This window comes from Canis lupus, chromosome 36, assembly GCF_003254725.2.
Source record: "Canis lupus dingo isolate Sandy chromosome 36, ASM325472v2, whole genome shotgun sequence".
Lineage (NCBI taxonomy): Eukaryota > Metazoa > Chordata > Mammalia > Carnivora > Canidae > Canis > Canis lupus.
The window spans coordinates 27410356-27428399 of record NC_064278.1 but is presented as its reverse complement, the minus strand read 5'-3'; the positions used below and the strand labels follow the sequence as shown (position 1 = coordinate 27428399).

Here is an 18044-nt window from a genome sequence, read left to right as displayed (position 1 = left end):
TCCCAGGACTCTGGGATCATGACCTGAACCCAAGGCAGACGCTTAACCAACTGAGCCACCCAGGTGCAACTGAATAAAATTAATTCTATAGCTGCCTTAGTAGCACTACATTATTATAATATTTTATGAATCTATTAAATAGGTAATGAATGTGAATTCATAACACTTTTGTCAACCAGAAAAAAAAGTAGGATAAATTTTGTAGAATCTAAAAAGTAGGCCATTAAAGTGCTAGAAACATCAGAAATTCAAGTTTAGTGTGTTACAGATCTTTGAAACAAGTTCAACTTTTAAATTCCTGCCTCCTGAGTTGGTTCACTGATCGCTTGATTTACAGAGGCACATAAAACTATTTTAGGTATAATTGATTTCCTAGAATTTAAAAACTTTCTTCCCAGATAAAAAAAAAAATAGTAAAACCTTAAAGTATTCTGAATCAAAATTTCAAGTAAACAAATTAAGTGTAAAGGCTCTGGCTATAGGGAATGAAGGTAATATCTACTTTGTCTGTATGGGGAATCACACTGTCAAATATTGTCCTTGCCATAGTTAATGTATGGAAGTGTTCCATCCAAAACAATTCTGGTATAGCTTTCAAATTGTGTAAGAGCCAAAGAAAATAAGGCATTTTTCAGGAGCAATTATTTCTTGCCTAGTGATTTTCATCTTGCTAGAAGAATTTTTTTTTCTGAAATCTCTCTGACAAAAATAGTTTGCCAAGAGCTTCAGACACATTCTTTTCAAGTTTGGCCTTCAGGAGAGAATTTTAGATAAGAACAAAAGAAACTTCTAGCCACAACTGACATTCTCATGTGTCTAATGTGAGGATATATACAAATCACCTCATAGACTTACTCTAATATATGTTAATCACATTAAAAGATCTCTTGTGCAAAATTTAAAATTAATTATGTATATCATAATGTCTAATATAATAAATTTTAAAAATGTTAACTTATAGCACAGGTCTGATCTATTATTTTAAAAAATAACTGAAATATGTTTAGATAATTAAAGTATATTTTCTAGATTGGAAATCTGTTGTTTTCATCAATTATTTAGTTCCTGCTTAATTAAAGCCCTCAAGGTCTTATGAATTTCTTCCCAACTTTTTCATTGCTTGCATTTGAATGTCCATTTTTCAATCTTTTGTTTAGAATTTGAAACACATTTCCCTTGGAAGCCATGTTATATTTGTTTGAAAAATAAATAAAATGGTGTCTGATGAAAACATCTGAACCATAACATTCATTCATTCTTTTCATAAATATTTACTCTTCTATGTCTTGTTCTGTGTCAAGCACTAGAAAGAAAAGAGTGAATAATAACACGCCTGCCTTAAAGAGCCTCATGCTTGAGCAAGGGCAAAGTATCGCAATCTGAGAATATCTCTAATATTTCTCCATTCAAAGATATTTAGCACTATAATGCTAAATTCACAGTTCTACGTCCCTTATATACAGTTTGGTGTATTTATCAGGAAAGGATAGGTTTCAGAGGATGTGTACTTGCCGGAATATAGCCCCTCCTCCCTTCTGTGAAAGCAGAAAATCTTCCATTAAATGACACAGTGATGGTTCATCCCATTCAGCTAAAATAGTTATTTTAAAAGGGAAAGCCAATTTGTTCTTGCACTCCACATCCCTACACCTCACTGTTATCAGCCTGGAACTAGGATTGGGTTTCAGATGACCTGGGGAGACAATGGGAACAAGATATTTCCCTAATTTCTGAATGTATAGTTAGGAGAGCTATCATAAGAAATTGAATCTTTACATTGACTCTTTGACATGTGGAGAAAAAGCTATTATGGTAAGAAGAGCAAAGTGGAAGAAAATGAGTTTCTCCTCTTTTCCAAATAATATACCAATAAACAGTGCAATATCCCTCAGGGAATGACATAGAATAGCACTACATTGAACATTTCAAAAGGCACAGAAGTGACAATACGTGTTAAATTCCTCTTTTATTCCTCTGTTAGCGGCAAAAGTGAATGCATCTTCGACACCAGAGTAGATTAATGTAAATCATGATGCGATATAGTCTTTTAATTAAATTAAGGCAATTAATTAAATTAATTAATTAAATTTAATTAAATACAGTCCTGGCCCCCTGCTGTGTAGCAGTTGAACTGGACAGTATTTATCTATGTACCAGTAAAGTTTGATGTACCTACTAACATGGCTTCAAAATATAAAAAATAAAAATTGACTAAGAAGAGAAATAGACACATAACCACAGTTGAAGTTTTTAACACAGATAGTTCAGGTTTGAAGTAAAGAAAAATAAGTATATAGATTTGAAGAACCTAATCAACCAACTCGAATTAATTAAATATACACACATGTGTGATTTTGAGTGTGTGTATGTATATAGTTGCCATAAGAACAGTTGCAGAAAGCACATAGTTTTCATTTCAAAGAATTTGCACGATTCGGACTTAATTCACTCAATGGATTTAACTAATTACAACAGAAAACTAGAGATCAATAACATAAGGATGATTGGATAATTCTCCATGTTTAGAGATTCAGCAGCCCAGTATCCCAGAGCATACCAGGCGCTGAGTTTCCAATTTTATAGTTGGGTGTCAAATTTAGTTTTTATAGCATCTCTATGAGGACATTTTTATTATCTCTCATTTACACAGAAGACTGAAGTTTTGAGAATGTAAGTGACTTCTAAGATCACACAGCCAGGAAGTGGGAGAGCTTGGATCTGAGCTCTGGGCTACTGGGCTCTTAACCACACTGTGTATGTAGAGCCTCCCACTTAGACTCCAAAGTGTTTTAATTAATTGTTTACGTATCCATGTGGCCTATAGAGTTTGTGAACTGTGCAAAAGCAGCATCCACATCTTCCTCGTGTTTCCGTATAATTTGTATGTAATGTCTGCCACATAATAAGCACTTAACAAATGTCAGCTGAATTGAACGTAATTTGTGTGTGCCTCAATAGCAGACAGTCCAGCATGTGGAGTTACCTATACCTCCTCCAAGGTAGAGCATTCATCAAATATCTACTATGTGTTTCCCTCTAACAAAATGATTTCACAATAGGAACAAGCAATTGGATAAATATACAGAGATTTTTTTTTTCTAGGTTAACAGGACAACTTGGTGATAACATTTTACAGATGGCACAATTAAGTTATTTTCTTCCACTGCAGAATTAAGCCTTAATAACACCAAGAAACAGAAGTCCAATTAATGACTTATATAAACAGACCACGTAAAGAATAAAATACCAACTTTGTAATGAAAACAAACAACTCTTCCCCCACCAATGAACCCCAAAACAAAACAAAACAAAACAAAAAACGTGTTTTTAAAGCTACCAGTAATTGATACCACTGGCTCCAACCTGACCTCTCAAGACTTAGGAACCATGAATTATAGAAGGTGGGTATTATGTTAAATTTAACCAACTCTGTGTTGGTAGAACACAGGTGTTTACATTTTTATTACTTTTTGAACATTCACTTTAAATAGTGTAAAATAATTATTGTTTTCCTCTCTCTTGAAATTTGAGCATTCCCCATCTATACACCAGGCACCCAGCAAAGATGTATCTGAGAACCTGAATGTGGCTGGTGTCCTCACATACCTGCTACTAGGGACCTAAAAATACCAACTAATATAATAGCTCACTGAGTGCCTTTAAAAGACAATTTAATGCTCAATATTTTTAAATAGAAAAAAAAACAGTAGTTATTGACAAAGGAGTTAACTAAGGTGCTTTACTTCTTGGAATTTAAAAAATATTAAAATAAATTCCTATTTAATCTATTTAATTTTTTATAGGACAAAAAGGAACATTAAGTTCCCTAAAGCAATGGTTTAAAACACAAATTTCCAGAACGTTTGAAGATTATCATCAATATTTTTAAAAATTATAAATTCTCTTTAGTTGTTAGAGTGTAAACCTGATGAATTAAATTTTAATAAGGCCACTAGAAAAATAGTGCTCACGAGTAAGCTTAAATGACTATATAACGTTTTGTTTTATAGTTTTACACATTTCATTTTCAGTTAATGAAATTCTTCCTTCTTTCTATTTTATACAGTATTGTTTTGTGCATGAAAATTATCCTAATGAGAAAAATATGGGGCATGTTTATAAGAATACTACTCCCTCGCCTTTACTTTTAAATTAAATATAAAAGGAACAGTTAGTACTCAAGGGTTTTTGAATGGAAAAATTATTCTGAAAATTGCTTTGAGTGGCTCAGGTATGTGTAGTAAACAACTTTACCCACTTAATGGATGGCAAGAGGGAAAGAAATTGTCAAATTTCTTTTTACCATATATTAAGTGTCCATCAGTTATGTGAAATTGTAGAGCCTGCCTTGTATCCCATTTGTACACTGCCAAGCCTGTTCAGATGTTAAAGCTAGCTCTCAGAGGCATCATAAATATGTTTACCCTATATCTTAGATTGTATCCATATGCTAGAAAACTGCTGTTTAAATTGGTAGAGAAAATAACCTTTTCATCTACAATGAAAATATGCACCTAAAAAAAAAAAAATCCCTCCACGCAATGCTAAAAAATGATTGCTTTTCATGGACTTTCTGTTCCCTCTCCATTCTAAAATTTTGTGTTACTATATTTTACTAGCAGGAGACTTTATGTCCTTTAAATCCAAATGCTCTGGTTAACACTATAAACCAAGATCCAGAAACTATTGAGCAAGTTCCTGACGTTAAAATATCAAATCATTTGGTTTGAACAACTGTCATTATTATAATTTTTTTTTTACAAAAATATGCTTTTGGAGATCATGCTTACAGAATATACTCATGATTTCAATCCCACACAATATTTTAATTCCATAAGGTGTGTGGGTGGCTATTTCAAATTGACATAGTTTTGTGTTATTTTTTACATGCAAAATTATTATCAGATGGAGGGGAAATTAAATATTCCGAGTGTGATAAAAAACCTCAGTGTTCTTGACTTATATTACCAACTGCTAACTATTGCTAAAATTTATCCATTTTTGGAAAATGAACAACCTTGACAACATCAGTAGTCTTAACAAAAAATAAAAATAGAATTTGTCATAATTTCTGAACAAAATTCTTGTGTTAAATGACTCAATATATAAATTTGAGAAAAACCTTGTAAATGATCCATAATCCCATCAAATAATTTACTGACAGTGACTAAAATATTTTATAAGATGTACTCTGATTTTAATATGTGTATTTTAGGCTGGTTGTATAATATATTTTATAATATACATTTTAAAAAGAGAATAAGTATAACACTTTACAGAAAATTTTTACCTTACCTTTCAGTCATTGGCTATTTCAAATGATAGGAAATTAAGCCTCTTTTGTCTAACAAGTACATCACGATATGCTTACCAATAACCTAACGTATCATACCATAGGATCAATTCAATAACTCTCAGTAATTAATATTGTAAGGAAACACATACCTCATATTATGTCAGATATTTTGGCAGATTATCATAGATATATACAAGATTTTTTTAATATTAGTGAATTTATAAAATAATGGGGTTTATAAACTCACTTTTTGGGATGTATAATCTATTTTTTTACTCAAATATAACTGACATACAGTGTTATATTAGTTTTGGGTATACAATATCATGATCCAAAAATTCTATGCATTACTCAGTGCTCATCATATCAGTGTATTCTTAATCCCATCACCGATTTCACACATCTCCCTACCTACCTCTCCTCTGGTAACCACCAGTTTGACCCCTATATTTAAGAACTTTTTTTAATAAACTACCATTTTAAGCACTATGACAGAATAATGTTTAGGTTGTCATAGGCAGAAATTATAGTTACATAATTACTGTGCTCCTCATTTTAGAAGGGTTGATTTAATTTTTTTTTAATCTGACACGGGGAAATATAAAATATCGCTAGTGCTTTATTCTTCATTTTTTCCCTAAAACCTAGTGAAGGAAATGGATTTCTTGGTTTCTAGTGTTTGAGAATTTTGCAAAAGCTCATTTGTGTTTCTCTCTTCTATAAATATCCTTTTTACATCTCTAATGTGATTTGCCATTAAGTTCTTTTATCTTTATTACCATATTGGATTCTTGGTATATTGCTGATTTTAACTCGTTATCTATCAACATGATCCAGCTTTTACAAAATTTTCTCCCAGCCTAGTATAGCCACAGACAGCAAGTAGGACAGAGTGGTCCACCTCCTTGTGCTTGGTGAATTCTTACTAGTTAGTTCAATCACACTACCTATCACCTCAGGATGATTCCTAGACAACAACGCCACCGTTGACTCTCTCTCCAAGGGCCACTGACAACATGAAATTCCTTCTTTAAATCCTAAGGTATCTATTATCTCCCCACACTCCTCGCCACCAAAAAACTGATACTGGTGTCTGTAGCTCAAGGAGGAAGGTATCATCCAAATTTGAACCTGTGCAGTGATGATTATCCTTGCTTGAGAGGTGAAACTCCTTTAGCCAGAAGTTAAGGGGCCTCAGAAGGATGTATTCAAGTCATAATCTTTACTGAAACCCCTATCATCTTTATTATTTTTTTAATTTAAATTGTTGTTTTACCAAACAAGACAAAACATTATTATTTTAAAAAAAAAATTAAATTGTTGTTTTACCAAACAAGACAAAACATTACCTCCTTTCATTCCACAACAACTTAATGAACAAATTTCACATTTACGTCACTAAACATAAAACAAGCTTGCAAGAGTGAAGCATACATTCCCTCATCACCTGGGAGAGTTGCTGTCTGCACCTGTTAACCGAGTCCTTTTCTTCTAATTAACCTTTGTTAAAGACAGTCACTTTTCCCATGCTCAGGTCCTCTTCCTAGGGACAGTTAACTCCCAATGACTAGTGGATGTGGGCCCCACATCCCAATTTGGGACAACCCTGCAGGACCACCAGAGCTTCAAAACTCCCCATGGAGTCCCCCTGGCTGAGAAGACTTTGTCATGACTATTTTGCAGTCAAAGTTTCTCTTTACACAATCCTATTTGTAAATCCACCTCACTTGTACTGATATTCAGGTCACTCCCCAGGAAGTTCCTGAACTTCAATCTCTACCTCAGAGTCTATATCTTGGAAACTCAGTTGTTTAGTTGCCCATCACCCATCTTATATACACTATCACGCGTATTTTGAACTTCCTATTATTCTTCCCATTATTCTTCATTCAAGTGAATCATGTTTTTGAAGGAGGAAAAGTAATAAACACAGGGAACACTGAGTTAATCAAATCGCCTCAAGAAACAAATGATTTTTTTTTTTTTAAGTATGGATGGATCCCCACCAAGATTAGAAAGAACCCAAGTTTGGTGATCAAACTTTATAACCTCATAGGGAGTCAAACAGCTAAGTAGTATTATTGTGAAACCACAGATAGAAGGAGCATTTATTCAAATACCCTAAAATGAAGACCTGACCGCGAAGAATAAAATCCATTATCATCTGCCAGATCATTCTCTATATGGCCCTTCAAACTATAAAAAATACAAATTAGGCTTACACATTTTTTTTTTTTTTACCACGCTAACAAAACAAACGAAGGGATCCTTGGGGCAGCACTGTGGGCTGTATAATTAATGCTGACCTCTCTGGTATACAAGAATCCACAATTTAAGGAGGAGACAAAGTGTTGCCTTGTAATCCAACCTATGTGAAAGTCAGGGATGAATTAGAAGTCTCTCTGTCTTAGCAAGTACACCTTTGAAAAATTAAGCAAAGTTGCAGCCTACTTTCAAACACCGTTTTGAAACACTGCAAATCCCTTTGCGAGCAGCAAAGGGGGCCTTGACCCTGACCAAAAATCAATAGCTTGATAATCCGTTTTCTATAAAGCTGGCTGCTCTGAGGTGGTTATCCTTTTCTTGCTGTTCTTACAGGATTACAGCAAACCAAGGAAAGTATCAAAATAAATATGAAAAAGGAAAAAAAAAGAAAATAGTTGTCTGTAGACGCTGACATGCTGAGGCACTTTTGTTTTTACACTTTGATCAACTACTTCATTGGTATTATGATGCATTACTTAGCTACTCTGTCTTCAGAAAGTCTACACGGACAGTTTTATGGTCTGGATGCCTGTTTTCCTGTTGATTTTACAAGCAACTTCTGGTAAAACAATTACCATTCCTGGCCCAGTTCGAGTGGTCCTTGTGCCCAGTTCCAGAGATCATTGGTTAGAAAGTAAAATAGAGCTTCAAAATGGGAGATGTCCAGAAATTCCATACAATTCCACAGCACAAAAGGCTCCAGGGAAGGACCACTATTCCTCCATGTAACATGGATCTCTTTGCCTGGGAAACACGTGATGTAATAAAAAGAGCGTAGAGTTTGGATTCTGACATGCTTGAGTACAAATCCAAGCACCAACATTTGTAGACTAAAAAAAGTAAATAAATGTCTTGAATGTTTGAAAACTTGTTCAGAATGGTCAGTCATATATAATATCAAATTAAATTGCAAGTGACTTAGGCTGAACTAGGTGTTTAATCAAAGTGTATAGTTCTAAAAATTAATTTTTAAATTTTTATTTATTAATTAATGCATATTCATTTAATAAGGTATACATCGGAAGGCATGAAACATAGAGTTGTAGAGGATTTTCTCCATAGAGTTGTAGATTTATTTATTAAAGAACAAAAACACATTTTCTTAAATCTCTGTAAATTCTCATTAGCAGTAGCTAATCTGCACATAGCCAATTATTATAAAGCTAATAATATAATAAGACATTTTAAAATATTGATTGATTGATTGATTGATTTCGTGTAAGCAAGGGGAGGAGCAGAGGGAGATGGAGAGAGAGAGAATCTCAAGTAGACCACCTTGAGAGCACAGAGCCCAAAGTGGAGCTCGACCTCACAACCCTGACATCATGACCTGAGTCAAAATCAAGAGTCAGATGCTTAACTGGCTGAGCCACCCAGTCGCCCCTGATAGGATTTTTTGAAAGTCCACTTATAAATGTTGCAGTGAGAGAAACTTCCTACCTTGTAGCAATGCTGGCTACTATACTCCTCACCCGATTTGGGGGCTCCCATGAATTCGTGCCACCACACACTGTCATCTTTCATCTAAGAGCGGCGTCCTTCCTAATACTCAAGGTTCAAGACATGATCATCAGAGCTAACTGAACACTTCCCATTTAGCTGTTGCCAAAATTCACTCCTCTCTCATTTTTATATTTGCTCTAGGAATGATAGGATTACCAATCGGCCATTAAATGAGTGTGTTTCCATCAGAGACATCACAATGTGTGAGTATACTGGGATCGTTTTAAAAAATTATAAAGAATACAAGCACGCTTTTTTTTTTCATGTAACAATGCAGTCGTGGTTGATGAGCTGAAATAAGCTCTAATTCAGACGAAGCTTTATAAGCCTTTATCTTTATTGCATCCTGTTAACATCATGCTTCACTTCTGCTTCTCTAACACAGATCATGATATTTTATCCTAACTCCCTATCACTGGGATTTAACAAATCATAGTATCTATATTTCGTCAAAGAGGCTGTCTTTTTTTTGGGGAAACATAATATCATAGTTTATAGTTGAGTTGATGCTTTAATTAAAGTCAAATTTTGATATTGAAGCATTGAAATGCAGTCCAAACTAAATTATTTCCATTCCAATTAACCTTGATTGCTGAAATCTAGCCTCTTAGATTAAATCTCCTCTGCATTGCCCTGATAAGATACAGATGTTGCCATCCACCCTCCCCAACTCATGGGCAGTTCTGTTCATTAAAATGATTAGCAAATTTGATTTTAAAGGCAGATGCTCCGAAAGCCTTTTTTAAAAAGGCAATCTCTTTTGAAAAATACAGTGCAGACAAATGCTATGTTTGGAGCCGGAAGGGATTCATTTGAATCCTGCCTTTAAACTCTATTAATTTGGCAAATTAATAAACATCTCTCAGCCTGAAGATATTCCCTAGGAATGGTGAATATAATAATAAAACCTAACATATATTAGGCACTTCTTATCTTTCAGGAAATGTTCTAAACACTTTACATTTGTGTCTTTTAAACACACAATAACCATATCAGATCTGCGTTACTAAATCCTCATTATCCAGATAAGTTAATTGGAGATAATAATATCTGCCTCTCTCATTCTTTACAGTTGCAGAAAAGATGCATTTAGTTGATGCGAATAAATATGTCTCTTCAGTACCAAGAAGTACCACAGGATAGAAATTACCGTTGTTTTTCTCCTGCCACTGCCCCTTCTCCCCCCGACCCCCCCTCACTGTGCTGTAGATCACTTGTCCTGTTCGCGAATGTATTAGTATATACCTTTATCTCCTGAAGATGTGAAACAACTTCCATCTTCAGAGAATCACTGGATCAAGGTATTACAGCAGTACAATTTTACAAAAAAAAATAAATAAATAATAATAATAATAAGTAAAATAAATAAATAAATAAATACCCAGAAACTTGTGAAAAAGTCCTCTTGGTGTGAGACTTTAAAATGGGATACGATTTATGAAAAATAATATATATATATTTGGTCATTCAGAAAACCAAAAAATATTTCTTATATATATTATTTTTATAATAAATTTATTTTTTATTGGTGTTCAGTTTACCAACATACAGAATAACACCCTGTCAAGTGCCCCAGTGCCCGTCATCCAGTCACCCCCACCCCACTCCCCCTCCTCCCCTTCCACCACCCCTAGTTCGTTTCCCAGAGTTAGGAGTCTTCATGTTCTTTCTTATATATATTAGATCTTTGTTCAAGGCTCCTTACTCAAAGCTCCCCAAACCCTTGGCATTTCCTAAGTGTTGAGAGTGATCAAGGTATCTTTTGTTATGTGAATGAGGTGAATTTTGGAAAGCCCCCTAGGTAACCTGAGGATGGTGGCTGGCTGCCTGGAGAGCCAACGCTGTGGTTAGAGGGTTGGAACCTTCTGTCCCACCAATGACCCTCCCAGGAAAGAGAGGGGCTAGATTGAGCGCAATCACCATTGCCTGATGACTTAATCAATCATGCCTGCGTAATGAAGCCTCTAGAAAATTCCAAAAGAATAGGCTTCTAGTTTCTAGAGTTGGTGGACATCGGGGGTCTAGAGTTGGTGGACATTGGAAATCACTATGTCCAATATGTCTGGGGTGGGCTTGGCAGCCTTATCCCTTTCCCCCACACCATGCCCTGTGCATCCCTTCCATGGAGCTCTTCCTGAGTTACATCCTTTTAAAATAAACGGGTGATCTAGTGAGTGAAGTGTTTTTCCTGAGTTTTGGGAGCACTCCAGCAAATTAATTGAACCCAAGGAGGAGGCCACGGGAACTCTGATTTATAGCCAGTTTGTCAGAAGCACAGGAAACAACCAGGACTTGAAACTGGTATCTGAAGTGGAGGTGGGGAGATATTTCGCAGGACTGAACACTTACCCTATGGAATCGGATGGTGTCACGGTGGAATCTGATGGTGTCACAGTGGGGTTAGCTGGAATTGCAGAGACTTGCTCGGGGGCCCTGGGGACTTCTGCCCCCACCCCCCAACACAGTGGAATTGGGTCCAGAACCCTCTTTAAGGTCTGTGGTAAGCAAGTTATAAATGAGAGCAAAACGTATACATTTGAATTTCTTCTAACTAGATATACTGACCATAACCCAAAATAATGGTGTTTGTTTGTCATTATCTCAATTCTCAGCGAACAGGTTTCACGGTGCATATCTACTACCGATAAACAGCCCCTCCACTTCAAGGTAGTCTGAGGGACCCGTAGCTTTTAGTAAGTCATAGAATTAGTAAAGTGTTTACAGACCATACATCATCCAGATGTAATAGAAAGTATCTTCAACCAAAATTCCTAACAACTCATTTTCTAAGGTAAAAACAACTCATTTTCATTCACGCTAAAGAGCTTTAGTATTAGAGCCAGAAAGGTTTCATCAAACAACCCCAATGGTGTTCTCTAGCTGGAAGCCTGAATTTAAAAGTTTAGAAGTATGATTTTATACTTATTTTCTCCTTATATATTTTGAAGCCTCTGACAGATTAGTACAATAATGTGACGTGTTAGAATCAGATTCATAAAGTAAAATAAATCACTATGTCCAATATCCACTCATTTATTCATTCAGCAACTATTTGTTGAGTCATTGACTGTGCCAAACTTTTTTAATGGGGAAATAAGCTTGAGTAAGTCATATTCCTGGCTTCCAGGGGCCCAAAGTTTAGTGGCGAAGGCAGATATAAAAACAGAAAATGCAAGATAACAAGGAAGGAAACAAAACAGAAGTCTGTACAGGTTATGATAAGATAACTTTGTGACCATAACTGAGGGTATATGGTTGATGTCAGGGAAGGTATCATGAAGGTCCTACATGCTTTGCATCAAAGAATGTAAGTGGTTTAGAGGCACCTGGGTGGCTCAGTCGATTAAGCCCCTGACTCTTGATCTGGGCCCAGGTCATGGTCTCAGGGTCATGGTCCTGAGATTATGCTGCGCATCAGGCTCTAGCACCAAGCACGGAGCCTGCTTAAGATTTTCTCTCGTCCTCTCCCTCTACCCCTCTGTCCTCCCTGCTCTCCCGAACGTGCACACTGTCTCTCACAAAAAAAAAAAAAAAGGAAAAGAAAAAAAAGAAAAGAAAAAGAAAAAGAAAAGAAAAAGAAAACGAAAAGAAAAAGAAAAAGAAAGAAAAAGAAAAAAAAGAAAAAAGAAAAAGAAAGAAAAAGAAAAAGAAAAAGAAAAGAAAAAGAAAACGAAAAGAAAAGAAAAAGAAAGAAAAAGAAAAAGAAAAAAAGAAAGAAAAAGAAAAAGAAAAAGAAAAGAAAGAAAAAGAAAAAGAAAAAGAAAAAGAAAAGGAAAAAGAAAGGAATATATGTGATTTAAACAAGTGCTGTCTACAGAGAGGGAGGAGGGCAGCGCCTGAACAGGAAGGGAGACGAGGCCCAAGAAGTGCAGTGGATATAGGGGCAAAAGAGCATTCTGTGTGTAGAATTACAGAAAGTGCCTCTGGATTAATGACAGAGCCTGAAGCAGGGAGTGGTGGGCCTCAGAGCCCGTGAGGTAACTGAATCCCTTAACGCTGTTGAAGAGGACTTTTATGGACCACTAGGGTCTTCCATTCAGGCTCCTCCAGCCATTAAACCCTGGTCTCACCAGGTGTCTTGGGTTCCTCCCTGCCTCGCTCCACTGGGTGTGCACCCTCGTGTCCTCCCCATCTATGAACATCCTCGCCACTGACTTCACGGTTGTCTCCCTTCAGATCTCAGCTCATGTATCAGTTTCATGGTGAATATTCAGATGATTCTCTGCCCAGAATGAGTCACCTGCTTTGTTTTGTGCTATCACAGAAGTTTCTTCTTTAACTTATACTTATTTGTATATTATTGGATTAAAGAAGGTTAGAATGTTTCCCTTGGGGCAAGTGGTGGGCTCAACGGTTGAGCATCTGCCTTGGGCCCAGGGCATGATCCCGGGGTCCTGGGATTGAGTCCCTCATAGGGCTCCCTGCATGGAGCCTGCTCCTCCCTCTGCCTGTGTCTCTGCCTCTCTCTGTGTTTCTCTCACAAATAAACAAAAATAAAATCTTAAAAAAATTAAAGACTATTTCCCTCATAGACCTTAAGCTCTCTGAGAACAGGAACCAGTTGATTTTGTTCTTCAGTGCTTACTCGAGTGCCAAAAACACAGTAGGTCATTAATAGATATTTAATGAATGATAGCTTATAAAATAATGCCTGGTGTGGTTCATATGCATCCATAATGCATACTATATAACCCAAATACATGGTGTAAAATATCTGATATATGTATGTATATAGCATTTAACATGTAGAAGGAGGAGGTTGCTGGCCACCCGCCTGGCAGACATTTTGCAATTCAACTTAAGGATAAAAACTCCAATTTTATTGAGGCCAGTGACTGTGTAGAAGACTTTATTCCCTTGACTCCATCGCAGTTAGTTGTGAGACATAAGCAGACGTGTTATCTGAGACTTCTCAGAAAGTTTCCTAAAGAGAGCTGACTTAACTGGGTTGTGTCCCAATTTTTCTTACTCCCCACACTTTTTCTTCAGAGCTGCTTAAAGCTTGGAACCTGATGTTCTGAGATATCTTGGATTGTGACATGACCTTAAAGATGGGAGCCGTGGGTTACAATGAGGCACCAGAAAGATTCGAAGACGTCAGGTCTAATGACCAGTCTACTTTTGTAATTCTTTTTTTTTTTTAACCTAAAGAAAACCCCAAATTTATACCACTCTTGGTAAAATTATTCTAGTTGCAATGAATAGATATTGTCTAATGGGGGGAAAAAGGATGAGTAACCAGACAGGAATGGTTTGAATTGTTGACTAGTAAAACGGTGATGTTCTAGAGGTGAGAGCGGAGGGATGTGCTAATGGTGGAAGCCATCATGAAGCAATGACCCATAATGAATTGTGATGGACTAAATTTGGCCAAAGGTGGGACACACTTATTGTACTGTTTCCTAGGAGGATGGTTACAATAATAGAACGTTCTGAGAACGTGCACTTCTGAGTAAATATGAAGTTTCTAGAAGATACGCTAAAGTCTTACCACCAACAGATGACCAGTCAAGGTGTTCAATATATGCAGCCAGGATATTAAGACTCAGGGGACACAATGCATCAGTTTATGGAAGCATGTCCTAAACATTTTTGGTGAGGGATTTGGAGAGAATATGGTGCTGGTGAATGTGAATCCCCTGCTGTCGAGTGCTCACCAGCCTGCTCAGAAATGGTCTCTTCATTTAAAACTTTTTTTCATTTTATTTTTATGAAAAATTCACATAACATAAATCTATTTTCAGATCTATGAAAATAAATTAGTGGCATAAATTGTTATGCCACTAACAATTCGGTAGCATTCAGTACATTCACGAAGTCGTGTAAACTATTATTTCTAACTATTTACAAGACATTTTCATTGCCCCCAAATAAAACTCAACGCTTACTGAGCAGGCTTCCCCATGTCCTGTTTGCCCCCTGACCCTGCTACCAACCGCCTGTCTGCATCTGTCTCTATGCACTTACCTGTTCCGGACATCTCGTGAGAATGGTGTAATATATGATATTTTGTGTTTTCTTTCGCTTAGCATAATGTTTTTGAGGTTTATACTCATTGAGCAGCATGTATCAGTACCTCCTCCCTTTTCTATGGCTGTTTCTTTGTTCTTCAAACTCATCTTTTTGATTTACACGTGGAATGATACATTTGCTCTCCTTTCATTCATTCGGTTTCACCTAGATCCACCAGGCTCCCCACTGCCCTTGACATAAACCATGCGAATCTCCCACGTTGATGTTTTTGCTAATTCAATTCCAAATACTTGTGCTCCCTTCCTCTTCCATATTCGAGTTCTTCTTATATTGCACAGCCAGCAACTAGCCTACCCTTTCCATTGAAATTCACGTGCTGTTACTCAGAAAAAAAAAAAAAAAGTGCTTTGAAAATTAGTCCTGTGATAAGATGTTCTGTCAATGAAATGTTATCAGAATATGTCATACTCTCCATAGAGTGAAGGCTTCTTACAGGCAGAACTCATGTAATTTATTTCTACATCGTACTATAAAGAGTCCCCAGTACATCGCAAGTGATTGAAAGAAAAAAAAAAAAAACAGTTTATGGGCTTCAGAAACCATTAAAGTTGCATTGTTGTATTTCCCTATTTGCAAACTGGCTGCATGTAGGGTATTACAATTTACTTGTCGAAGACCTAGCTTCAAGGGATGGCGGGATAGAGGTTAGTGTTCTATTACTTTGGACTAAAGTTTTTGCCCAAAGATTCATTTCCTTTTCTTTTCTTACTTTCTTTTTTTTCCATTTCTTATTAGTAATTGGCAGAGCAGAGCCTGAAACGTGAGCTTTTACCTATAGAGTGGGCATGTATCTCTGTCCAAAAGCTCAGCGTAAGCCGAGATGCATAATTTTCTATATTTTTTACAACTCAATTTACTTTGAAGTCTATTTGGTTTGAATGTTATAAACTTAATTAAATTGAGATTTGTGGGACTTGTCTAGTAATAAGATGTATATGATGGGAGTGGCACTTCTCCTCCATCTTATATGGCCATTCAGAAAGCTGCAGAGATTTCCATCAACGTATTAACAGGCTTCAAAAATTGTTGCTTAGTCACTCTCCTTCCTATCAAGAAAATGTCAAGTCCCATGGTTCTTTCGCTTTTTCTTTTTCTCTTTCTTTCTTTCTTTCTTTCTTCTTTCTTTCTTTCTTTCTTTCTTTCTTTCTTTCTTTCTTTCTTCCTTCCTTCCTTCCTTCCTTCCTTCCTTCCTTCCTTCCTTCCTTCCTTCCTTCCTTCCTTCCTTCCTTCCTTCCTTCCTTCCTTTCTCTTTCCATTCTTGGAAAACTGTGACCTTTTTGGTTCCCATACCATGCTGGAGCACAGAAGAAACTTTGCCAAGTACCTCAGTTGCCTATACACCTGATGTAGCCAATTTTCTTTTAGGGTCTTGCAGTCTTGATTGAATTTGATATGCAAAATGGGGAAAAGGTTTCTGTTCTTGGAGCTTATAAACCTATATTTATAAAAATATTAGCTGTATAATTGACACATGAAATGGTAAAACAGCTAAAGTGCACAAAGTGGTGGATTGATATATGGGTACTTTGGGAACAATTCTCCCCATCTAGTTAATTAAAACATTCATCAATTCACGTACTTATCTTTTACTTGGTGAGAACATTTAAGTTCTCCCCTCTTAGATCATTTATATTATACAATACAGTGTTATCGATTATAGTCTCCATGTTTTATATCTGATCCTCAGAACTGATGCATCTCATTTCTATTTTTTTAAAGATTTTATTTATTTATTCATGATAGTCACACAAAGAGAGAGAGAGAATGGGGCAGAGACACAGGCAGAGGGAGAAGCAGGCTCCATGCAGGGAGCCCGACGTGAGACTCGATCCTGGGTCCCCAGGATCACGCCCTGGGCCAAAGACAGGCGCTAAACTGCTGCGCCACCCAGGGATCCCTTATTTCTATTTTGAATGTGTGTTACAGCCTACTCACCCCCAGGCCCAGCACATGTAACAAGGGACTAATCAGTATTTATTTAACAATTACTTCTTTTTGAATCTCCCCACCCTTCCAGCCCATAGATCTTTTTCTACTGCAAGTAAATATAATGAGGGATGATGGTAGGTGAGATAGGAAGTTGCTCTTCCCCAGAGTATAATCTACTAGAGCTTTAAGCCATTCTGTCCTCTAAAATAATAAACTTTTGAGATTCAAAATCCAAGAGACGAATACATCTTTCTATTCCTGCTTTCACTGAGGAATATCTTTCCATAAGATATGCTGAGTGCCATAAGGCTACTCAGCATGTGCCTGGACAGAGATAAGGAGAGTCATAGACAAACTACTGATAGTTTAAGAATATATCTCCATCACACTTAACAATGGACGTTTCAGATATACTGAGCTTGAGCTGAGATTGTGTGTTGAATTCCCTTTAATCCTTTGTCAAAGATCAGGTGACCATTTGTATGGATCTATTTAATGTTCTCTGTTCTGTTCTATTCGTCTATGGCCTATTGGTCTCTTCTTTTCCAATGCCATGTTGACTTGATTACTAAAGCTGTATAGTAAGTCTTATAAAGTCAGGAGTATTAGTCCTCCAATGTCCTTCAGTAATTTTTGGTAATTCTAGGTCCATAGAATCAGTTTTATTGCATTTACAAAATAATTTGCTTGAAGTTTTTATTGAGATTATGTTGATTCTACGAATCAACTTGGTAAGAATTGGCATCTTAACAATAATGAGCGTTCTCATTGATGGGCCTGGCCTATTTCTGTATTTTCTTAGATCTTTGATTCTGCTTATTAGAGTTTCACAGTTTTAGGCATATAGATCATGTGCATATTAGAGTTACACCTAAGTATTTCGTTTTTTGGTATTATTATCAATTATACATATATGATATATAATGTATATCTTTTAACATTTCAAATTCAATTTGTTCTTTGCTTGTATATAAGAGAGTAATTGACTTCTGTATATTAAGTTTATACTCTAAGACTT

The 18044-nt window shown here is 36.2% G+C and overlaps 1 long non-coding RNA gene across 1 annotated transcript; it reads left to right on the top strand.

Moving 5' to 3' along the window:
• Positions 1 to 8871: 8871 nt before the first annotated feature.
• On the top strand, positions 8872 to 10356 carry LOC112668230 (uncharacterized). Its single transcript, XR_003141591.3, has 3 exons — positions 8872 to 9115; positions 9206 to 9267; positions 10137 to 10356. It is a non-coding gene; the product is annotated as an uncharacterized LOC112668230 (long non-coding RNA).
• The last annotated feature ends 7688 nt before the right edge of the window (positions 10357 to 18044 follow it).